Source organism: Rhodamnia argentea, chromosome 3 (genome assembly GCF_020921035.1).
Source record: "Rhodamnia argentea isolate NSW1041297 chromosome 3, ASM2092103v1, whole genome shotgun sequence".
NCBI classification, from domain to species: domain Eukaryota; kingdom Viridiplantae; phylum Streptophyta; class Magnoliopsida; order Myrtales; family Myrtaceae; genus Rhodamnia; species Rhodamnia argentea.
The window spans coordinates 8,189,021-8,215,547 of NC_063152.1; the positions used below are offsets into that span (position 1 = coordinate 8,189,021).

At 41.5% G+C, this 26,527-nt stretch overlaps 1 protein-coding gene and 1 pseudogene across 1 annotated transcript in view; one reads left to right on the forward strand and one right to left on the reverse strand.

The window, feature by feature from the left end:
• Nucleotides 1-26,527, forward strand: part of LOC125314035 (disease resistance protein RPV1-like) — a 147,636-nt gene that overhangs the window by 54,945 nt on the left and 66,164 nt on the right. The window lies entirely within an intron of this gene.
• On the reverse strand, nucleotides 2,366-8,251 carry LOC125314271 (annotated as a pseudogene).

Here is a 26,527-nt window from a genome sequence, read left to right on the forward strand (position 1 = left end):
TGAAGACTAACAAAAATTAAAGTCCATCCAAATACCTTATACCCTGACTCTGTCTCCAACGAGTTCACAATGATACATCTTGATGGCAGACTAGAATGCCACGGAGAGCTGTAGTTGCTCAACCGGGGCAACAAACAGCACTACAACAGTGCTAATCACCGACCGCATTCAACACGAGCAAGTCTTATAAAGGTAAAAATACTGAGCTCGTACCTGCAAACATGGACAGCCGATGGCGATTGCGGGAACTCCGCGCAGCTTCTCATAGAGTCCCTTGAAAACGTCACAGGGCATCCTCCTCACAGGAGACTCGAGAAAATATAACTTGGCTTCAACCAAAGATGATACATCCTCAAGTATAAGCATGGAACTATTAGGCCAATACCCTGATACCCGCAGCGACAGCAAATGCGGAGCCCAGAGTTTCCCCATGTTCGAGTACTCTACAATATCGCGGCGGAAGAGTACCAACTCTTTCACACTCGTTGAATCTATTCTAATGTTCTTCATCCCCCCGTCATACTCCAACTCGAGGGACTCTAAAACAGGGCTTCCCCTGAGAATTCCTTCCAAAATATCATCACTCAACTCAGCGTATTTTATAGACAAGACCTTAAGACAAGGCCACCTGATATTAGTACCCGACGAAAAACAGCAGAAACGGACTTCCAGACCTACCAACCAACTCAAGCAACACACGAACCGCGGCAGTGTGCACGAGAATAGCGAATCGCTCGGCCACAGGCAGAGATCGTCCACGCGGCGCGCCTCCGCCAAGCGGAGCCAGAAGTCAGGAGCCGGAAGTCAAGCTTGGGGGAGTTGGCCGCGTCGCACTTGAAGCCGATGACGTGGAACCTCTTCACCGTCGGGGAGGTGCTCTGGAGCAGGACGCTGTCGACGAGGGACGACAGTTTAAGGGGCTCGTGGTCTCCATTGAAGACGAGGTGCGCGGTGCTGGTCCAAATGGACTGCCAGCGCTTGGAGAGGACGCTGGTCTTGACAACGTCCTCGAGCGGCAGAAATGAGAAGATGTGGTGGATCACGGCGTCCGGCAAGGCGCTGATGAGATCCCTAGGGCTCAAAGGAGGAGGAGGAGGAGGAGGAGGAGCTCGGTTTCCTTCGGTGCGATTGGGCCTGTCGCCGCCGTGGACGGAGGTCTCCGCCATGGGATTGAAATCCTAGGGTTTCCGCGGATTTTCCCGCTGATTCGAAGGATTTTACTTTTTCCCGTCTTTTTACACGACGACGTAGCAAGACGAAGGTGAAGGATAATCAAGTAATTTTCCTTTGCTTCATTAAACAAGAAAAATTACCAAAAAAATAGAGTGAAAATTAGATGGCCTCGAATGTGAAAGATGAATTGGAAGGACAAAAACTAAATTTAAGCTAGTGAAAAAAGGGTGTTAATTAATCTATACTAATCATGTATAACTCGTTCCGTATGTATTTCATTCATCAAGCACTATGACAAATTTCCTAAATTCCTACATCCGTAACTCTATTCCTTGTCAACCCCGCCATCGTAGTCGCCATACTCGTCACTCGCCCCTCTCTACATCCGAACATACTCTAGAGTCGCGCCACCTCCAACGGGTAAGGAATTTTCGACATGATGTGTTTACACGGCGCCCAAATGAGCGTGCTTGGTTGAAGCTTAATCGATACCTTGTCATCAACAAAGGGGACATGTTTAAACGCATATAATAAGTACGCCGTCGCTTATTGAACCTTCCAACGCCTTTATTACATTCGTAGACACGTCAACACTTGCCTGGGTTGATACCACATGTTGTAGATACATTTTTTGGTTCGTGTAATAAATGTCGAAGCACATTTTTTTTTCGTGTGTGTGACAAGTAATATCTTAAATGCGTTAAGCATGTCGTAGTGTCTAAGACGCTTAATAAACTTGTCGTATTGGGGCTTTTATTTGAAGTTAGTTGTTTGCTTCTAGATTGGGTTTGTTTCGATTAGGTCCCAGCTGGGTGGGTATGAATCGTCGAAATCATTTCCCATAAATTGAAGAGAGAGAGAGAGAGAGATAAGAGAGAGAGAGATAACTTGTGTCGAATCCATTTTTGACTCACCTAAACTCGACGAGGCTCGCCTATTTGATAGGTCTATATAGGACAGACAATGGCTATTAAATCTAGCAACGAAAACTTCAAGATGGTAAGTAAATCTTTTTCCCTACAGAAAAATCCAAAGATTGGGACTTCGGCAAAAAATGAAGAACAAGAACAAGAAAAAAAAAACCCAATGGAGGATCTTCTAGGGCGCCCAATATTTTGATTGACTTAAGCACAATCACCAAGTCATCCGATAAGGCGAAGGGAAAAGCACAAGGAGGACGTCTATGATACCCTTAAAAAAAAAAAACTGCATCATCCTCCTCGGGAACTTCAAATCTTTGGTGCCCTGAAGAAGAAGCAACCATTGGCGTAAACGGGTGAAAAGAGAAACCATTTGCTGTATCCGCATTATTGCGGAAGACAAGGAAATGTTCATAATCAGGCAAATCATATACAACTAAACATGATACGCATAAGTGGACAAGAAACCCTTGAATTATGAAGTATCGGACCCGACGCAGCCTGAAATCCACCGGCCGGTTTGAAGATCATACGTATGAACTAGACCATCCTGAAGGCAAAGACTGTTACAAAGAGTAGACAATTTTACGATATAGACTGTTAGAAAGAGTAGACAATTTTACGATATATATTCATTCTAAATGTAAAATTGGCATGATACCCGACCGCCTATACCAAGATGTCGACCTAAAGGTTCAACATCAAAGTATATGCGCCGGTTGGTATCTTTAGATGATCGTCACAACCTATATAGTCAATTGAGGGGACAAAAGAAAGTCACTTCAATGATTGGGAAAACAATAATGATAGCAAAAGCAAAACACTACGGTGGTTTTCACACAAATTGAGAACTTAAGACTGTGTTTGATCACGGGATAAAGACAGAATTGAGATGAAAATGTTTGTGCATTCATTTGGAGAGTGATTAGATATAAGAATTAGATATGTTCCCCTATCTTGTCCGGCATCACCAATTAACACACATCCCATGTTAGCAAGTGCCTGGTTACTTGTTAGGTCATTGTGTCCGGAAAGAACAGGGCGGGATCATGCACTAACTCACCCTCCCTCAATCCCCCCCTTTCAATGAACCCCCCTCTTCCCTTTTCCTCTTTCGCCACAATCCCCACCCCCAATTCAAACCAAAGCCATTCCCTTCCACCTAAAAGAAAAGTTTTCCACGTTTATCTTGTCCTTTGTTGTTCTTCCGGCTCGATAATTGGGTATATCCAATCTGATAGACTTTGCATATGCCAAAGACGACACCTTAAACATTCAAGCAAGTTCAAGACATGAAAATAGAATATCTTTCCATGATTATCACTATTAGTAGCATCTTAAACAAATTTGCATATCCTAGAGGCAACAAACGAATGCAATCACTCATCATCACAAGGTAATTGTCCCAACTTTTATCTGATTAATAGATAACAAAAACTCTGAAAATGTCCAAATAAAATGCTCCCATCACACGCCATTGCATGAGAGAGAGAGAGAGAATGTAGGGAGTCATTATATATATTTCCAAGAAAAAAAAGAGAGAAGGTTTAGAGCATTATACCTTTCGTCCTCAAGTATACAAGTAGTTTCCATCTTTCCAGAATAACACCCGAAATTGCAAGCTTATCACCCAATAATTTCTTGAGAAATAACCATCACATCGGGGAAATCCAATCATCTGGCACTTACCTAGGTAACCCCACCTTGTTGACCATGTAAAATGCATAAGAGTTCCATGCTATCTTCTCTGTAGATTGCAGTAGTCCGGCTCTTGGAGAGAAAGCAATGGCAGATATGATACCTGCCCAAAAGCAATAGAGAGTAAGATACCCAATTCTTTCCTTTTCTCTTGTGATCGCAATATTATCTTGAATCATTATAAAATTAACAAGGAAATCCAAGGCACTTAGGAGATCTGCTATTTTCCTTTGCATGCATCGCACATCAGCCCCATTGCAAAATAAAACAGAAAAGTCAGCCTTACAATCCAAAGTAATCCTTTGAAGTTGAAACACTCAATTTTTCTCCACTGCAGTCCCTCTAAATCCTATTTTATTTAACTTGTTTGACAAACATACAAAAATAGCTAATCCAGGACAAGCACAACAACGCACCTGTTTGACCTTCTTTGTTTCCTTGAAGTGTTTGAGTGCTTCTCAAAATCTTTACCAGGGAGATGTACATCAAACACTCTTATGGATTCGTTATATCCGGAAAGTTCCTACACATGAACAAAGGATGTAGGTTGAAACTTTTATAGACTTAAAATGCAATAGACCTTATGTAAAGAGAAAAAGTAAATCATTTATGATAACCGCAAAAACCACTAAGCAACCAAACACCGACATTCCGAAATTCGGTTAGCAGCGCATAACATACATCACCAAATACTGATTTCTTTCAACAATAGAAGGTAAAATAATGTACGATTTCCTACGAAAATTTCGAGGTGAATTAGAGTGCACTGTTGACATGAGGGAATTCAGGAGTCTTCAAAATGGAATGTTAAACTTACTCGTTCCCCGCAGGATTAAATGTAATTGAAAATGCAGCTGTAATTTCATCCACAGCATCAAAAGCCCTGTATGTGCAAGGTAGCTGCAATGTCAAGTCCACAAGTCAATAAAATTTCCTTGTTTCTTTTCAAGACAATTAAAAACGAAGCTGCATTCAGAAGATTGTAAAGGAGAAGCTAAGGGGTATGCAGACAACAGAGTTGCTATAAAAAATGTCTAAGATGTGTGATAAGCTCGGGGTCTACAACTTCAGTGTACCCGAAACAATTATATGGCCTCCATAAAGTCTCCCTGGAGTTCTTGAATAAACTAAACAATTCTGACCTGTCCAGTAGTAGCATCCCTGGCATGAATCGGATGATCACGAGAAATTGAAGCAAATACACAGCTAACTGAGTCTGAAACATGAAAATCTTCAATCAATTCTAGCTGTGGCTAATTACCGGAGGAGAAATAACTATAGCTGAAAAAAAAAAAACATGATACAGTAAAAAGAAAAGAGTGAAATTTTACGAGACTACCTGTAGCAGACATATGGATACCAACAGAAATCATAAACCGATTCCCCTTCTGTGACAACAAGATTCGCTGGAAAAGAATCTGCAACCACATAGACACAGACCACTCATTATCTCAATTTGCGAATGATTGGTTATAGATATCACTGGCAAATAGTCTCAAAGTCCTAAAGCTAACATCTTTCAAGCTATTTAAATACACAGAAACAAACACACACTCTACGTGACTACAAAATGCCTTGAGGACCTGTACCTTGATCAACATCAGAAGAACTTGCATTTGCGCAATCATCACCCCCGTGGTCTGGTCTAATCATGACACAGAGCAATTAAAGTACCACCAACAGCGCAACATCTCGTGAATGAACAAACATAAAAAGGACCAGAAAAATCAGCGAGCGCCACCATTGTCCCAAAACAAACTTACAACTTGAACACACAAAGGGAATTGTCCTCTGAGCTACTGTGAAAGCAAGTCCCATCCGGTGACCTAACGAAAGCCCAAAAAGAAGAGGCAATCATCGCTCCAAAAGCCACCCCACTACTCAGAATGCGAACGACCAAACACCCATCAAGGGAAAACCAAAAAGTACGCACATTCGACGCCTTCAAGAAAGTTGTTCGGCTTCTGGTCAGTTCTGAACCGTTTGTGGAATTGATAGGCTCTCTAAGGAGGGACATCGAACCGTATGGCGGGCCATGAGTAGTCTTGATGAGTGTGGCCTCTGTGGGTTCGTTGAGCCGGCTCAATTGACTCTGCTCAGGCTTTTCTTCGGATGTCGCCGGCGAGTTCTGGCTCCGTCGAGCCTTCCCCATTTTGAGTTCGCCAAAGGGAAAGATCACTCAATATTTGACATTTGACAACTTAATTCTAGTATGGTTGACCATATACATAGCACCGCACTTCATTTCATATAACTCACTTGTTTGTGAAGCACAGAAAAATCATTCAATATTTTCACTTCTGATTTTTCTTTGTAATAAAAAACTCAAAAAATATATGAAAAAATAATATATAATTCGATATTACATTAGTTAAAACAGAGCAATTGCTTAGACGACTTCTTCATAACTATGGTTGAGGTGCTTAATGATGAATCTAGAAAGTACCCATTGTGGTGCTACTGTGCTTTTTTGGAGAGAACCGTAGCGCTATCTAGATAACTCAGGATTATATTTTTCATGAGGATACTAAATACATTGAGACCGACCAGTATTTTATTCGTCAACATATTTATAGTGGTGCAATCAATTTTCTTTCCATCTTTAGTGGATTAACTAGCTGGTATTTTCACTAAAGCATATCCACCTGGCCGTTCCGATGAAGTGGAGTGAAGTGCTGATTAAGCAAGCAAGCAAAGTGCAATGGCGAAAACACTGAGGTGCAGAATAGAAATTGACGGAGAAACATCAGCGGAGGAAAAGAGACATCCTAAATGTCCCTAAACGTTTCAAAGTGTTTCAAATTACTGGATAACGACGGCATTGTTGGCTCTATAAATTGTGGCCTCCATCATACTTGTGTTCTATCACAGTTCTTTTCCGTTACCACATAATGTCTTCGACCTCTTCTTACGTTTCTGATGTTACCACCTTCCGCAATGAGTTCCGCATCCTTTGCAAAGAACTCATCATCTCTCCTCTAAATTCCACTCGCGCTTACACGGTGATTGTTGCAAAGCGGCGAACCAACACATCTTCCACCACATCATCCTTTTCGAGTGGATTAGCACCACGCGGATGCAATTCGACACGAGTACGCCTCATAAAAGCGTACAAAATACCGAGCTCGTACCTGCAAATACCAACCGCTAATAGAGCTAATGGCGATTGCAGGAACTCCGCGCAGCTTCTAATCGAGTCCCTTGAAAAAGTCGAAGAGCATGCTATTGTCACTGCACGCAACAGAATCTAACTTGGCTTTCACCAAAGAAGGTATATCGTCAAGTCTGAACTCATAATCATGAAACCAACACCCTCGTATCCGCAGTGACAAAAAAATGTGGGGGCCCAAAGTTTCTCCATCTTAGAGATCGCGCGGGGGACGAGTACCAACGCTTTATTCACAATCGTTGACTGACTCTAGTATATTGTTCTTCACGCCCCTGCACAAGTACAACTCGAGGGACTCTAAAACAGGACTTCCCCTGACAATTTCCTCCCAGGTATCATCACACACCTCCACAAATTCTATCAACAAGACCTTGAGACAAGGCCACCTAATAGTAGCACCCAACGAAAAACAGCATTCTCTGACTTCTAGGCGTCCCAACCGACTTAGGCAATACAAGAACTGCGGCAGTGCATAGCCGGAGATCCTCCGCACGGCACCCCACCGCAAACCGTAGCCGGAGGTCGAGCTTAGGGCAGTTGGCCTCTTCGCACTCGAAGCCGGCGATGTGGAATTTCTCCGCCGTGGGGCGAGGTGCACTGGCTCAGGACACTGTCCATGAGGGGCGGGAGGTCCAAGGGTTTACGAGGCCTGTCTCCGTTGAAGATGTTGGGTTTATGGGTGGGTGGACCGCCCATGTGGGCTAACACATCCCATTACTCGTTATGGATAACTGTCGTTTTTAAATGTGATGTCTAATCACGTTCTTTTATCGCCTAACATAATAAGAACATCATCTTTCTCCAAGAAGAAATTACGCGTGTCGTTCTCATTGTGAAGACAAAGAAGAAAAAAAAAGAAAAACAACGACGTCTCTTTATGAACGTCAAATCGGTGGACTCTTTCTTTACACGGGGAACACTAAATCTGTGAAATAAAAAAGTATGTTCGTAATCATAATATATCTTTTCGATCAGTGATTCAAGAATTCTTGAGCATGTTAATTCCCCAATCCATACTTATAGAATTAGGGATTGGTTTCCGTCGTTGATATCAGAGCATCTTGTTCCTATTTCCTGATCGAGCGAATTTTTGTGGTCGAATTAGTGTGAAAAACTCGTTTTACGAACCTACTATTCCTATATCAGTTCATGACTTTCTGTACAATAAAAGTATTTTTGAACATATAATTAGAACCGTCTCGGCGAAACGAGTCTTTTGAGTGGCGAAACGAGTCCTATGAACACACAGTGGTTTGCAGCGGGCGGCGGCGGGGACGAAGTTCTCCGCCATGGGTCGCACGTGTATGTTGGAATCAAATATTAAATGTGCTAAGCATGTTGTGGTGCGTAAGGCGTTTAATAAACTTCTCGTACTTGGGCTTTAAAGGTATATCACTAGTGATTATTATGTCGTGTTGAGGCCCCCACTGAATTCAGTGCATTGGACACTGCGCATTTATATCTAGAGGCAGATAGTTTCGGTGGATTTAGAGGCTCTTCGGTGGCCTTGTACACGATGGATCATATCAAGCTGCTTTCAAAGATCACCTACCTCCAAATATTTTTCCCTGTATGTGCATACTGGCTATGATGATCATCTCCTACAGCAGAAGGGCACATGGTTTCATCTTCATCAAAGTTGTAATCTCAAGGGAATACATGGGGCGATTGGCTTCCGACAAAGGATGTCTCTGATCTAAGAACTCTTCACTATTGCAGAGGCGCACGGGCTATACAGAGACGGCTCGGATGGATCGTCTTGCAAGTCTAAGCATCTTGGTGCAGAGCCATGAATTTCAGTTCCCAGGTTTCTACGAATTCTGCCGCCAAAAGAGCTTTGAAGTTTGAGGTTAATTTGTTGTCGAATTGTTGGCAAACAAGTGATGACCGCTCACTTTACACGCAAACTTCAGACTGTTGGACGATAAGGTGAAACAACAATCGTTATATCGACAGGCATTCGCGATTGTCGAAGTAAAATATATTCCTTTCGGGCATCGGACGGTCCATAATGGATTTGTATGTAGACAACATCTTCGACTTCCAATTTTAGGTAAATGGTATTTTGGAGTATTGGGGTCTTGATTTGCTCTTTCAGTTTACAAATCGATTCGGATCATACATTCATGTCCCGGAATCATTCTTTCTCTCAAGGATCAGTTGATTTGGCTAAGTTTGTCGCTTATTGGAGGAGCCTTTCTCATAAGAAAGAGTCATGCCTATTATGTGTTCATGTTTTGATATTAACTACAGGAATTAGCACATGATCAGAGAAAGATTGAAGAATTGGAAGTAGAAAAACATATAAAAGTTGAAACATTTGAAGTCTGAATATCCAACGAGTGATAAGCTGCCAATGGGCCAAAAGAGTGATTTTCCAACCATGACAGTGTCAGAAGAGTGTAAGTCGGGATGAGCATTGCAGTGCTCATTCAAGTTTAGAAACCTGGATTTTCATATGCTTTTAAAAGGACGTCTCTTTGAAAGGATGATTGAATATAACTTCAGTATTTCGGGAAGCTCTTCGATAGCTGAGCACTTCTTGCATCACGCCAAGTAGTTCCAAAAGAACAGGGTCTTGATGGCGCTCTTGTCCATATTGTGTGGGCAATTCAGCCTTGATAATTAACTTCTCCAGCACAAGTGCATCCCCAAGAAGAAACTTCATCAAGGCGAGCAGATGTTTTGACCGAAAACTATTAGCTAGAAAGCCGATGATCTCAACTCGTCCGAGATGTTTCGCCAAACATTCAAAGTTCCCCTTCATTGAACACAAAAAATCTTCTTCATCATAGTTAAAACGATCTTTAGATTCTTCATCAAGCTCAAACTGCACATGAACCCCCATTTAAGAAACTTGCTTCGCATTAGATGTGGGTCCACGAGGAAAAGAAAATACATTAGCTCACTAAAATTTCAAATAAACAACCTTCATTTATCCACAGCAAATGCTAGTTAGTTTTACTTTGTATGGAGTCTTAATCAATTTGAGCTCTTAAACTCGTCCACACAACAAAATATCTTCTCTTTCTAGGTGCTCATCGCCACCCTATTGGTTCCACATCCAAACCTACATGGCAGCCAAAGAACCTCCAGTACAACATTGCAGTTACTTTAGAAGTGAACTAAAATAGCTTAAAGTTGTCCAGTACAGATGTTGAGTAGACCGACCGAAGTTAGGGGCAATTTTCAATTTCTAAAACAAGTAAGAGTCTGAATTCAATCTTCTTTATGTGCTTATGAAGTTTTAACTCACTGTTTAAATATTTGTGCAAAAAAAAAAAAATTCGGCACAAGAAGCGAACTGAAAACATCATGGCAGAGGAACAAACCTGCAAATTGGTGAAGCCAGCCAGGCGTATGATTAATTTTTCCAGGCATGGTGAACTCCGTAGTAGGTGCACTATCCCAGGAACATCCCAACGAGAGACTGGTGCATTTAGTGTCAAATTCTGACATTTTGACAATGGAGAATGCACTCCTTCCATCTCCCAATGGGACAAAATCGAAGCACAATGAGCAAGCAAAAGAGAAAATTCTGATCATTGTTTGTTTTCCTGCTTAAGGTGAATAAAGACTAACAAAATCTACGGTCCATCCAAATACTGTGTCCCTTGATCCTGTCTCCCACGAAGAATTCACAATGATTCCTCTTCGGAGCACGTCTTATAAAGGGTAAAAAATACGGAGCTCGTACCTGCAAACACGAACCACCTGTGGCGAGTGTAGGAACTCCGCGCAACTTCTCAAGGAGTCCCTTTAAAAGGTCCCGTATCCTCTCCACATGAGACATACCAAAATATAAGATACGAAGATATAAGTTGGCTTCGACCAAAGAGGATACGTCGTCAAGTCTGAACACGGAGTCGTGTGGCGAGAACCCCGACACCCGCAGTGACAACAAATGAGGGGCCCAAAGATTCTCCACGTTAGAGAACAAGGAGGGAACGAGTAGCAAGTCCTTCACACTCATTGAATCTATTCTGATGTTCTTCACGCCCTTGCAGGAGTCTAACTCGAGGGACTCTAAAACAGGACTTCCCCTGAGAATTTTCTGGAGGGAATGATCGCACAACTCCCCATGTCTTATTGACAAGACCTTAAGACAAGGCCACCTAATACGAGTACCCGACGAAAAACAGCAGTAAGAGACCTCCAGGCGTACTAGCCAACTCAAGCGACTCGCGAACCGCGGCAGCGTGTACAAGAACGGCGAAGCAGTCAGCCCCAGGCAGAGATCCTCCACGCGGCGCACCATCGCGAAGCGGAGACAGAAGTCGAGCTTGGGTGAGTTGGCTTCGTCGTACACGAAGCCAGTGACGTGGAGCCTCTTCACCGTGGGGGAGGTGCTCTGGATCAGGACGCTGTTGACGAGGGACAGGAAGTCGAAGGAATAGGTTTCGTGATTGCGAGGCCGGTCTCCGTTGAAGACGAAGTGGGTGGTGGTGGTCCAAGTGGACTGCCACCGCTTGGAGAGGACGCTGGTCTTGACGACGTCTTGGAGGGGCAGGAACGAGAAGATGTGGTGGATCACGTCGTTTGGCAAGGCGCCGATGAGATCGCTGGGGCTCAAAGAAGGAGGAGGTCGGCTCCTGCGATTCGGGCTATCGCCAGAGGATTCGCGGTGGATGTCGCCGTACGCGGAGGTCTCCGCCATGGAATATGTTTGCGTTCTCCGTCGAGTCCGCCATGGAATATATGCTTTCGAGGCCCTAGACTTTTGCGTTTTATATTTATATGGCATAATTTTTTTTTTTGTGTGCGTATTTCTCTCTTTTTCAATATTTATAAGAATTTTTGTTTGGTGACCAAGCGGGTGCCCAATGGTCAAGTAACTTTCCCACGTGGAATCAGGATACTCAAGCAAATTGTTACGAATATTGATCCAAAGGTAAACAGAAAGAAGCATAATTCTTTCGTCATGCTAACGTGGCATTCAATTAAAAGGAAAAAAGTGATAAACCTCGTAATCCTTTTGTAATGAGAATATATATTATTATCCACGAAATAGTTATTATGGCAAAAAAAATGGTACTATTTCAATCTATTATAGGTAACATATCCATCACGTGGTGGTATTTATGTGGCGGCCATATTTGCCTAAATAAAAAAAAAAGATAAATACCATCAAAAATCCTAAACTATGTTCACTGCGACACATTTACTCTAAACTTTTTTTGCAACATCAGAAACTCCAAACTATACTCATGGTGACACATTAACCCTAAACCTTTTTTTCTTTTTTGTGACACTAAAAATCCTGAACTTGTACCATTGTGACATTAATTTTCCAGTTAAAAGCAGCAATTAAAAATATAACGTGAATTCAAGGTGGCGTTGATATGGCGCCATGCAAGCGTCACATCAGAAAAACGTAAGAAAGAAGAAGGAAAATCTAAAGTTATTATTCATCGTCTTCAACATTCGAGTTCCTCAGGTACTTGTCCATCCACTACCCACTTCTATTTGGAGACACCGCTAGAGTGAGATACGATCGATGCGATGATTCCTGGTACTTTCCAAAATCATTTCCAATTGTTGATTTGGTGTTTTAGGTGCCTGTGAACGATGAGCTCGTTTGGGACAATGGGACCGCATTCCTTGAGCCCCGCATTGATTGCATCATCGATACTGTTGGAAAGTTTGGGATTTGTTTGTTCTATGGGATGGACGTTTTTCGGGATGGATGCCTAATTGTCAAAATCCTGCTTTAAGATCAAATTTGAAATAGATCTTAGCCCGAGCAAGGCCGAGAAAAAGGAAAGGATTGTGTGGCTTAGCTCGGTAGTAAATTGTGATTTGCAATATGAAGCATTGGCTTGGCTTTGTGGAGGTTTGAATTTCTCCTGCAATTCGGCTTCAACAAGGGTCAGTCGGCCTTCTCCAATTCAGGCCCTCCTTGGATTCACATTATACTTTTAACTGGAAGGTAAATGTGTCGCAATGGTATAAGTCCAAGGTTTCTAGTATCACAATGAAAAATCTAGGGTCAATGTCTCACAATGGATATAGTGTAGGATTTTTGACGTCACAAAAAAAAAATCAGAGTAAATGTATCACAGTATGCATAGTTTAAGGTTTTTTACTGTATTTTTTTGTAAAAAGAAAGATTAAAGATACTAAAAAGAGAGGGGTGAATACCACGAAAAACACCAAATTGGTACATCGGTGATAAATTTACCCCAAAATATTTTTTTACCACAAAAAATCTCAAACTGGTACACATATGAGAAATTTATTCTAAATTTTGTTTTGGACCACTTAAAATCCTAAATTGGTACACATTTGATAAATTTACCCCAAATTGGTAGACTTATTATGACAAGTTTATCATCCATTAATTTTTTTTAAATTTTATCATCAAATTGCCTAGTTAGATGACATGTGGCAATTGCCGAATGTACACATTTGGGATTTTTATCCTATGTTTATGACATGTATCAATTTGAGGCATTTCGTGATATTAACTCAATTAAGGGAAACTAACGGAGGATAAATTCGATACAATTGTACTAGTTTGGAGTTTTTTGTGGTTGAAAAAATTAATTTGGGATATATTTATCATGGGTGTACCAATTTCGAGTTTATTGTAATAAAAAAATAATTTGGATAAATTTGTCACGGGTATACCCGTATGGGATTTTTTATGATCATAAAAATTATTTAGGGTAAACTTGTTACATATGTGCCGGTTTAGGATTTTTTGTACAATTAACTCAAAAGAGAGGTAGTTGCCCTCTCCATACAATTATCATAGGAAGATCACTTCATAATTTATTAAAAGTTGCTATTTCTTGTCAATTTTTAAATTAAATTATTCTTACAATTTTCCTCTAATGATTTTTAGCACTTTTTTAATAGTTATATCTTCGATGAAATGAAAAATAGCTGTATAAAAAAGGGGTGAATATCTTCAATCTTTTAGTTGCCATCTTTTCGTGGAGAATGAGACATATTTGAAAAATATTTTTCAGCAAATCATTTTTTAGGAAAATAACAATATTTTTCGATGTTTGGCTAAAACCTAAAAATAAATGTTACAATAGAAAAATAATCAAAAAAGTCATAAACTTATTGTAATTGAGCCAATTCAACCATTTAGTCGGCCGATCTTGACATAGACACTTTTTAATAATAATTTTTCTTTTCAATTTTTTTATTTTATCTTTTTCTTTTTTTTTCTTTCTCTTTCAGTTTGTTTTTTTATTGCCACTGGTCGGCAAGGGTTGTCGTAGCACGCCGACCACCGGGCAAGCCCATCACAGCCACTAGCAAGGCCATGGCTGCCTTCGACCTCGGTTAATGAGGCCCTAGCAAGGTTCGCCTCGCCCATATCCGGGCTAGGCGGCCTTGTCCGCAACCGTTGGTCCCGATAGCTTGGGTTAGAGAGGCGTCCTTGCGAGCAAGGCAATTGTGTCCACACCTGCGATGGCCTCACCTAATGGTCGGTGAGGAGAAAGAAAAAATAGAAAGAGAAAGAAGAGAAAAAATAAAAAATAAAATTGTTAAAATATTATTAAAAATTATCCACATAAGTGCAGGCCGGCCCACTAAATTGAAATAAATGCAAGAGGATTAGTACTCAATTGACGGAAAAAAAGTTTAGGACTGAATAGACACAATCGTTATAGATTTAAGACTTCTTTTATAATTCCGTCCGTTAAAATGTTTTCCACGTTTGGTACGGTTGATTTCCTAAGAGAAAATTGACACAAATTTCTAATTTTTAATTATTTTTTCCTTTTCTTTTGTTTCCTACACTTCCACGGCCGGCTCTGGCTGCTCACGAGATCAACGCTATACATTTGCACCATTACTCTTGAGATTAGACCATAAAAAAAAAAAAGGAAAAATGAGGAGGAAGAAAAAAAGGCAACGAAGAGCAATGCCTCTCTCTCTCTCTCTCTCTCTCTCTCTCTCTCTCTCTCTCTCTCCTCGTCGCTCTCCTCTACGATTTCGATTCGTGATTATTGAACATTTCATGTTTTGGTCTCGGTTTTCATTTCGACGGAACCTGATGTCAAGGCCTTTTAGCAAGTAGAGCGACGGTGGTCCCATTGCTTCAGTGCATTAGTTCGCCATCGAGCGACGTATCGAAGACCAACGGCTTGACGGTTTTCGATTCTAGCCCCGGCAGCGGCTAGAGCAAGAAGAGCGAGGGCAAGAAGAAGGGGCCGTGGAGGCCTCGCCCCAGGTCTATCATGGCCCCCCAAGCCAAGGAGATGGCCTCGCCCCGAGCCTTCATGGCCTTGTTGGCCGAGGGCGACGTGGCCCTCTCCCCGGTTTGAGTGAGCCTTTCTCGGCGGTCCGAGGTGGTCGGAAAAAAAATTGAAAAGAAAAATAACAAAATGACAAAAATCCGAATGGAAAATTAAATAAAAAAATCCATGTGTGATGATTTTGTCGGAAAAGACACATAAATGATCGATTTTACTTCAATATGTCACTTAAGTGAACGAAAAATAAAAAGTTATAACATTCAAGCAAGTGTCATACAAAAGTTATAGCATTCATGATGTTCTTATCCCCGTAATTGCTCCTCGTTAATGATCCTAAAAACATCTTGAATTCTCAATTTCATGTAAATGGTATATTGGGATTGCACGGGGCCTTCGGGCTTTCTTTGTTATTTTGCTCTTTCCCATATGGTATAAAAAAGACTAGGGAAAACACCATCAAAAACCATAAATTATACCCTTTGTGACACATTTATCTTAAATATTTTTTTGTGATAGCAAAAATCCTAAACTTATACCCGTATGACACATTTATTCCAAATTTTTTTTTATGGCACAAAAAATCCCAAACTTATTCTAATGTGACATATTTACCCTAAAATTATCTTTTTGTCACACAAAAACTCCCAAACTCATAGGCATGCGACTCATTTACCATAAATTTTGAGGTAAATATGTCACGGGGATACAAGTGTGGGATTTTTAGTATCACAAAAAAAGTTTGGAGTAATGTGTCGCACTAATATAAATTTGGGGTGAATGTATCACATGGATAAAAGTTTGAGGATTTTTTCTTCAAAATTTTTTTTTAGGATAAATGTGTCACAATGGGTATAGTTTAAGATTTTTTTATGGCTTTTCCCTAGTCTTTTCTTGTGTTACTTGCTCAATGTTTTTAGATTCTGTCCCTTTGGGAGATGGAAGGAGTGACATCTCCATTGTCCAAATTTCAGAATCTGACACTAGCCTCAACAGTTAGTCAATAGGACCTTCCTGAGATAGCACACCTACTACAAAGTTCAGTGTCTGGAAAAATTAGTCATACACCTGGCTGGTTGAGCCAATTCGCAGGTTTGTTCCTTCGCTATGATATTTTCATTTCACTTATTGCTTTGACTTTTATTTCGTACAAATGTTTAAACAGTGAGTTAAAACTTTAGAAGCACAAAAAGATGATCAAATTCAAACTCTAACTTGTTTTTGCAATTGAAAGTTGCCCGTTAACTTCGGTCAGTCTACTCAACATCTGTGGAAGCCAAATTTAAGCTGTTTTAGTTCATGTCTTAAAGTAACGGCAGTGCTGTACTAGAGGTTCTTTTGCTGCCATGCAGGTTTGGATCTTGAACGCATAGGCTAGCAATGACCGCCTAGAAAGAGAAGATTTTATGTTGTGTGGACGAGTTTAAGTGCTCAAATTGATTAAGACTCCATTTAAAGCAAAACTAACTATCATCTGTGGTGGACAAATGAAGGCTATTTGTTTGAAATTTTTGTGAACCAATGAATTTTTCTTTTTCTCGTGGACCCACATCTAACGCGCAGTAAGTTTCTTAAATGCGGTGCTCATGTGCAGTTTGAGCTTGATGAAGAAACTAAAGAGCATTTTAACTTTGACGAAGATGATTTTTTGTGCTCAAAGAAGGGTGACTTTGAATGTTTGGTGATACATCTCAAGAGAGTTGAGATCATCGGGTTTGGAGTTCACTGTTTTCGATTGAAACATCTGCTCGCCCTGATTAAGTTTCTTCTTGGGGATGCACTTGTGCTGGAGAAGTTGATCATCAAGGCTGCTTTGTGCACACAGCATGGACAAGAACATCTTCAAGCTGCTGTTGCTATGGAACTTCTTGCTGTCAGCCGAAATGTGCTAAGCTATCGAAGAGCTTCCAAAACTGCTGAAGTTATCTTCAACTTACCTTTATAAAAAGGTGTCCCTCTAAAAGCATATGAAAACCGGGGATTCCCATTAATCTCATGGCAAGAGGGTATATTGCTGTGGGCACTACACTGCTCATTCGTATTCACTCTCTTTCCGCAGTAAAGTTACATGAACCAGGACAGTATTTGCATGCAGAACTGGACGATAAGTTCGACTTTTTGAAAATCAAAGCACAATTTATTAGCTATCATTAAGATTTGAAATAACTTTAGATTCTTCAATCTAAAGTAGCTGGTACTTCATTACAATAATCGAAGATTTTATCAATTAGATTCAGCGCAATTCGGAACATAACTTGCTTTCACTTTAGCCCAATTTGGGTCTAAGGTTTGTTCCATTAAATATTCGTTAAGCCGAATCAAGCCGCATTGTATATGCCTGGGGTAGAACCTTCTTTTGTTGTTTCTTATTTCAAAGGTCTTCCTCAAATGAAGCAAACTTACTGTTCAGTGGTCCGAAATTCACTGGACTACATACATTCTAAAATGGATCCGTTCTTTAGCTGCTTGCTCACCATCCGAATACAAAACCTCCAACTTTTCAAGCCCGTTCAGCGGCATAATTCCCAGGAACCTTGGGAATGTATCCATGGCCGAGAGGGCTTCCCATGGTGTGATCCAAAGCAAACTCTGCGGCGAACAATCGAATTGCGCGGAAGGAAGGCCACTTTCTCCTTCTTCTCCCCTTCCTCTGAAATGAAGCGAGGAATCCTGGCGGTTTCATTAGCGCCTTTACCGAACGGCCTAGTCTGTGACATCTCCTCCTCTTGCACATCGAAGACATTATCAAGACCCACCTGGACTACCGCCATTGACCTCTTTTTTCTCCAATGGCTATGTAGATGTTACTTCATGATAATTTTCAAATTGGTATGATTTGGTATATTTGTCTTAAATTAATTATATTTATTTTCCAAAAAATTCCGAACCAGCACCCTAATTTACAAATTGATAAGAGATAATCGCCTGGGGACGATTGTGTATATTATTTCATTGGGGACATGCAAACTCAAATGCAGTGTATTTTTGATTGGTATCTTCTAAGCTATGAGTGTAAATGCAGTGTATATAAAATCCTAAACTATATCCATTATGACACATTTACTCTAAAAATTTTATGTCACATAAAAAACTCTTGAATTTTTATCCATGTGATACATTTACCCCAAACTTATATCACAGTGACGTATTTACCCCAAACTTTTTTTGTGACATTAAAAACTCTAAACTTGTATCCGCGTGACATATTTACCTTAAAATTTAGGGTAATGAGTCACCCGCCTACAAGTTTGGGGTTTTTTGTATCACAAAAAAATAATTTGGGATAAATGTGTCACATTGGTATAAGGTTGAAATTTTTTGTGTCATAAAAAAAATATGTCACACGAATACAAGTTTGGGGTTTTCGGTATTATAAAAAAATGTTTATGGTAAATGTGTCACGGTGGACATAGTTTAGGATTTTTGGTGGTTTTTTTTCAATTAAAAATTAGGAGTGATCATTTCCCGATCCGGTCCGGTCCCACCTTGGAACCGAGAACCGGACCGGGAGGACGGATTCTTAGGCGGTCCAATCATTGGACCACCTTTCCTTAATTGTGTCGCATTGTCGCTAAACCTGAAAATCGCACTAAGCATCATAAACATCTTAGATTTTGGTTTAGGTTTACATTTAGATTTTTTTTCTTTTAAAAAAAGGTTGTTCGGTCTGATCCGTACCGTCCAGTTTCTCCATGGAACTGGAAATCGCACCGACCTTAACCAGTTCCAATTATATGGAACCAAAAACTAGACCAAAACCCGCGAGAGCCGTACCTAATCGGCCAATTCAATCCGATCCGGATGATTCCGATCGGTCCATTATCCTCAACCCTTTTAAAAACTATCCATAGTCATCCGGTGGGTAGCCCGCAATAATTTGCGTTGTAAATCGTAACGGCACAAAACAATGAGTCCTAATTTCAATTGATGCTCGCAACTTTAAGTAAATGTTATTTTGGGATTTCACGGCACCTTTGGGCATTCTTTATAATTTTTCTCTTTCCTATACCGTATAAAAAGACTACCGATGTCATACATTCATTGCCTGCAAGATACCAATCAAATATACACTGCATGTGAATTTATATGCGTACATCCAAATAACATAAACAATCATCCTCGGATGATTATCTCTTATCAATTTGTAAATAAATAAAGCCTACTAAAAAAAAAGAAAATTAATTTGAGGTAAATGTGAAATGGGTTGCGGGTTTGGAATTTTTCACGAAATAAAAAATTAATGAGGTAAATGTATCATGGCATATCAATTTGAAATTTATCATGGCATTAACTCTTGCCAATGTATTCGATGCACAAGAGGGAGAAGATGCCGTGGATCAAGGTTGTCGGTAAAGACACTAATGAAACTGTGGAGGTTCCTCACTTTATTTTAAAGGAGTAGAAGGAGAAAATTGGCTTCATTCGGTGCGAATCGATTGTACGCCAAAGAATTTGTCGTGGATCCGATCGTAGGCAAAGCTCTCGGCCACGGATATCATTCCAGGGCTTCTTTGAATTTCGCCACACGAAGGGCTTTTAAAGTTGAAGGCTTTTTTTTTCAGATGGTGAGCAAGCAACTAAAGGACCATTGTACGATAAGTTTGTTTCATTTGATGAAGACCTTTGCAATAAAAAGCAAAAGAAGAAGAAGAAGAAGAGTAGTAGTTTTTATACCTTGTAGAAACGTATAATGGTTCAAGGGTCCCTCTATTTGAGCAAGAGAGCAGGGGCAAACATTATGCAGCTCGATTCGGCTAAATGAATGTCAAAAGGAACAAATCTGTATTACCATTATTTGACCCCAATTGTATGCAAGTGGAAGCAATTTATGTTTCGAATCGAACCGAAACCGATTGGTAAAACCTTTGATTCTTTTAATGTTGTCACGCCCCGACTCTCGAGCTCGCGACATCCCTACCTTACTCGCCTCGGGTCATGAAGGATAGCGTCCCGGGTAAGCTATCGACCTATAAAATAACGGCGCATGCGGAACGTGCAAATCTCCCGGACAATTAAAAACAATGGGATAGTATAGCAGGAAAAATTTACCACAATCAATTCACAAACAACTTTGTTCAACGGCCCGAGTAGATAAAACTTAACCCTACCGAGCTACGTAAAAGACACAACCCCATACTTCGGGGCGGCTCACTAGGACCTCAAAAAGACACGGGGTCGGGTAAGGTTAAACCCTTATCTACTTCAAAAGACTAATCCAGCAGTCAAATCTTGGCATCCATGGGGTTCATCACTCGGGACCCGAAAATGTTAGCCCACGACGGGGTCAGAGAAATAAATCTCGGTGAGTCAACGCCTAAGCTCGGTTAGGACGTTGATTCGCTCGTAGACCCTAAAAATTAACACATCAGCATAAAGCAAATATTTCAACCACATGCAAACTTACCCTCCGGGCCACACGTAATGCAATGCAAACTCGACTCAACAGTCACCCAATCAAATCAATTCACCACCGCAAGGCATCACAGCACTTGCATGCACAGGACACCACATGTAGTCCATTTATTATCAGATCCGACCCGTAGGTCCCGCACACTAGTCGGTTGGTGCTAGCTAGCACACTAGTCGGTTGGTGCTCTTTCGGCGGACCAGGCATCGTTTTATTCCTTCAAAAAGGACGACCGATAGTCCCCCTGGTACCCCCGGGACGGACATATCTAGAATATTAAGTATCGTCCCCTGGTACCCCCCGGCCGACGATATTAATCCCCCCGGTACCCCCGGGACGGATATTTTAGGTAACTCATGTATCGTCCCCTGGTACCCCCGGGCCGACGATAATAATCCCCCTGGTACCCCCGGGACGGATATATTATACAACTCACGAATCGTCCCCTGGTACCCCCGGGCCGACGATAATTCTCATGTGACCACCCATCCGGCGACGGCGTCTGATAGTCCATGTGACTCCGCTCGACCAACCGGAAGACAATGATTGTCGACACGGCACGGAGCTAACAGGAATCCCGAAAAGGCTTCGGCCCTTCACAAGCTGCGACCGGCAAACGTACAGCCAGAAGACAATGACCGACGCGCATCCAACAAACCGAAGACAATGATTGCCGGGACCGAACGACCAGAAGACAATGATCGTCGGAATTATCCCATTATGTGACCACACAGGCACTTCGACAACCGGCCGGTTCTTATCTTGGATTTAGGTCGAATGCTCATACTCGCATGTTCAAATACTTGGCCCAAGGCCGTTTTCGTGCAAAAACATGCAATTTTATCTCATACGTGGTCACATGAATGCGCAATTTAAATTGACCGGCACATCAAGCAATTTGGGGCGATTAACCTCTAATCGGACCCCCACGGCAATCAACAGCCAAACCGGCACTCACGGCCAACAATTCAATAATTCAATTAATCAATTGCAGCCGGTCAATTATTAATCCCAATTTCAATTCCAATTGCGCACTCGTCTCTGACCTATCGCTCGCTCGCGATCAAACAGTTCAAACAATCGGATCAACCAATCAATCTAATCTAATTAGGTATAAAATTCTTACTAATTAGACTAGCTTAACCAATTAGGGCAATTGAACCTAAACCCAATTTCTAACATAAACCGGCCCTAATCGAGCTACCTAAATACCTAATAATCTAATTAAACTACTCCGAACGCAATTAGCGTCCTAACCAAGAGGTAGGGGTTAACTCACAAATTTTAACTAGCTCGGGCAGTCTCAACTCGAGCGGCGGCAACGCGAGCTCGGCCCGGCCCAACGACGATCGGCGACTCTTGAAAATTCCTCAGCACGAACTTTGAGACCGGTGTCGAAAATACTGTTCATTGCCGGAATTACTGTTCACCGAATTACTGTTCACCGCCGGAGTTACTGTTCACGGTCTCCGGAAGCACTATTCACACCAGTATTGTTCACGACTGTTCACAGAACACTGTACACCGTACTGTTCACCGAATACTATTCACTGGTTACTGTTCACCCGTTACTGTTCACAGCACTGTTCACCGAACGGAAGATCTCGGCTCCACGCTCACGGGTCGACGGCGAGGCTGCGATTCCGGTGGCGGAACACCCAGATCTAGTGGGTCTCGGGCGAGGAACAAAGGAGGCCAAGGTGAGGGGGCTCGGGTCCGCGTCGGGTGAGATCTCGGGACACGGGGGTTCGGCTCGGACTCGGCTCCGGGATGCAGGTGGGTCGCGAGGCTAACGGAGTGGCTCGGTGGTTCGCGGCGGAGGAGGCTCGGGGAGTGACGAACGACGGAGGTGGCTCGGCGGGGCGGCGACGGAGGTGGCTCGGCGGGGCGGCGACGGCGGTGGCTCACGGGTCGGGGTTGGGTTGGCAACGGCGGCGACGCAAGGCGGGCTTTTGGCGGCGCGGCGACAACGCGAGCGGTGGTGGCGTCGGTCGGGCGAAGCAACAACAGAGGAAGACGTTGGGTGGGGGGTTCTTCTCGCTCCAAATAGAAGACCAGCGAAGAAGAAGAAGAAGAAGACCAGGAAGAAGATGATGAACAGGAGGAGGAAAGGGGGGCTGTCGTCCGAATGAGGGAGGAGGAATCAAATGGGGGGACAAGTGGGAGACAAAAGAAAAAGGAAGAGGGAGAGAGAACGTGGGAGAGAGAGAGAGTGGGTGGAGAACGTGGGGTGTGGGGGGAGGGAATAAAAAAAGAGAAAGGGAGGGAGTGGAAGGAGAGAGAATGAGTGGGGAGGGGGAAAAATATTGGGATGTCACAAATGTGCTCTTTGTTGCTGATTCTTTGAACTTCCAAATTCACACAAACACAGCACATCTCAAACAATATATTAGTATTCTCATAGAGAAAATGTACCTCATAGGTACATAATTACACATAGTAAAAATTCCAGCTGAACTAGATTATAAAATTTAAGCTATTTCAAAATTTGACGATGGATAATAAAAATTGAAAAATGTTCTAGGGATTGATCTCGCGCATTGTTTTGATTTTCAAAAAGTCGAATCGAAATTAGCCACAAAAGTGGTTTTGTTAAATATTCGAGTTTTTCAACCCAAAAAAAAAAAAAATTCAAGGTCATCTTATTTTGGGCAACAAAGTACTTCAAAGTTTTCTTCAAAATCAAATTATAAAACATGTACCATGGTTTGATCTCGCAGTTTGCTTTGATTTTCAAAAAGGTGAACCGAAATTAGCCACAAAAGTGGTTTTGTTAAATATTCGAGTTTTTCAACCCAAAAAAAAAAAATATTCAAGGTCATCTTATTTTGGGCAACAAAGTACTTCAAAGTTTTCTTCAAAATCAAATTATAAAACATGTACCATGGTTTGATCTCACAGTTTGCTTTGATTTTCAAAAAGCTCAACTGAAACTAACCACAAAAATGTTTATATTCAAATTTCGAGTTTATCTTCTTTTGGGCAGCAAAGTACTTCAAAGTTATCTTCGAAATCAAATTGCAAAGATGTCTTTGCCACATTAGTATTTCCAAAATGTATAACCTTAATCTTCCAAGAGTGCACATAAATGATACACCCCTCATTTTTCTATTTTGCTTGAAAAAGAAGAGAAACATGAGAAATATCTTATCCAAAACACACTTTCATATGTCCATTATCTAAAACACTACTATTAAAATCTTTCCTCGAGAACTTCATATTTACAACTAAACTAAGCTAAACTTGAAAGAAGTGTAACTTAGGTGCATGTTTACTGTCAAAAGAGAGTGAATAAGAATGAGCAGTGTAAGGCTCCTTCAAGTTTAGAAACCCCCCGACCCAAAAACAAAAAAAAAAGTTTAGAAATCCGAATCTATGCTTTTAAAGGGACCCCTATTTACAAGGAAATTTAAAGATAACTTCAGCATTTTGGGAAGCTCTTCGATAGCTGAGCACATTTCGGCTCACACTAAGTACTTTGAAAAGATCAGCGGTCTCTAGACGTTTTTGTCCATGTTGCGCATGCAAATCAGCCTTGATAATCATCTTCTCCAGCCCAAGTGTATCACCAAGAAGAAACTTAATCAGGGCCAGCAGATGTTTCGACCCAAAACTATTAGCAAAACCGATGATCTCCACTCTCTTGAGATGTTTTGCCAAACATTGAAAGTTTCCCTTCCGTGAACGCAAAAGATCTTCTTCGTCAAAGTTAAAACGTGCTTCAAATTCTTTGTCAACCCCAAACTGCACATAGTTAACCATTTAAGAAACTTACTTCAAATTTGATGCGGATCCACGAAAAAAAAAGCCTCACTAAAATGTGAAAAAAAAAGCAACTTTCATTAGTCCATCTAAGATGATAGTTCTAGTTCATATCGAGTAATAATGAATTTGAACTCTTAAATATGTCTACACAATGAAACATCTTCTCTTTCTAGGAACTCATCGCTAATCTATTAGTTCAAGATCCTAACGTTGCATGGCAGCAAAAGAACCTCCAGTATGACACTGCAGTTACTTCTCTTTTTTTTTTTTGGTCAAGACACTGCAGTTACTTTAGGACATGACCTAAAACAGCCTAAGGTAGCCCTGCACAAATGTAGAGCATGCTGACTAAGTTACTTTCAAATTTCGGTTGTTGGAATAAGTAAGGGTTCAAGATCGGTCATCTTTATGTGCTTCTAAAGTTTTAACTCACTGTTTAAACATTCATGCGTAGAGGAAGTTAGAACAAGAAGCGAACTGAAAATATCATACTGAGGGAACATACTTTCAATAGGGAGAGGCCAGTCAGATGTATGACTAATTTTTTCAGGCACTGGGAACTTTGTAGCATGTAGGCTATGCCAGGAAGGTCCCATTGACAAACTCGTGCGCATAGTATCAGATCCTGACAATTTGACAATGGAGATAGCACTCCTTTCATCTCCAACACGGACAGAATCTAAGCACATCAAGCAAGCAAAATAGAAAAATCAATTAGTATTTATTTTCCTGTTTAACTTGAACAAAGAATAACAAAACATCCTTTGACCCTGTCTCTCAATCGGAAAAAGACCTATAAGGATACTAAAGGAGAAATGAACATATGAATCTCTTTAGGAATCGAGACTATTTACATAAAACTTGTGACACTTGAAGGATCTGACAATTCTAGTAGTTCTCACATGAGACAGCAAACCACGTTAGTGACTGAAGTTTCCAAGAAAATCCATCCATTGCCTCTGTAAAATATTCTGAGAATACTATTCTGTAAGAGTATTATGGAACAGCAGCCTAGTGTGATGAGAGAGTAAGACTAATCACGGACATCATTCAACACGAGCACATCTTATAAAGGTTAAAAATACCGAGCTGGTACCTGCAAACACCAACCGCCAATGGTGATCTTAGGAACTTCGCGTAGCTTCTCAAGAAGTTTCGTTAGCAAATCACAGCACATCATCGAATCTATGATAATACTCGTTGCCGATGAGCACCAACTCTTTCACACTCGTCGAATCTATGATAATGTTCTTCACGCCCCTGCACCAATGTAACTCAAGAGACTCTAAAACAGGACTTCCCCTGACAATTCTCTCTAGGATTTCATCACTCAACTCCGAATATTCAATCAACAGGACCTTAAGACAAGGCCACCTAATGGTAGTACTCAACGAAAAACAGCACAAACCAACTTCCAGGCGCACCAACCAGCTCAAGCAATACAAGAACGGCGGCAGTTTATACAAGAACTGCAGCCCGGTAATCAGAAGCAGGCGAAGATCCTCCACGCAGCACACCTCCGCGAAGCGGAGCCAGAGGTCGAGCTTGGGGCGGCAGGCCTTGTCGTACTTGAAGTGGGTGATGTGGAAACTCTTCACCGAGGGCGAGGTGCACCGAATCAGGACGCTGTCAACAAGGGACGGGAAGTCAAAGGTGTAGGTGCCGTGATTGTGGCGCCGGAGTCCATGGAAACCATGGAAAACGAGGTGGTTGGTGGTGATCCAAGTGGACCGCCACCGCTTGGAGAGGACGCTGGTCTTGACGACGTCTTCGAGCGGCAGGAATGAGAAGATGCGGCGGATCACGTCATCTGGCAAGGCGCTGATGAGATCCCTAGGCCTCAAAGGAGGAGCTCGGTTTCCTTCTGTGCGACTCGGCCGGTCGCCGGAGGATTTGCGGTGGATGACGCCGTGGACGTTGGTCCCCGCCATGGATTTGAAATTCTGAGGTCTCCGCGGATGTTCCCCCGACTTTTCCAAGGTTTTTGCTTTTTCTTTTTTCTTTCTACCCTTTCCCTCTTTATTCTAATTTCTGCAAAACTCAATTTGATTAGATCAATTAGTTATTGATTCGATTTGGAATATATATTTTTTCCTCTTCGATCCAATTTACTATCCTTTTTTAAACACACTGTCTTATCCTTCAATTTTTTTTATTCTTATTCCATTTTTAGGCTGAA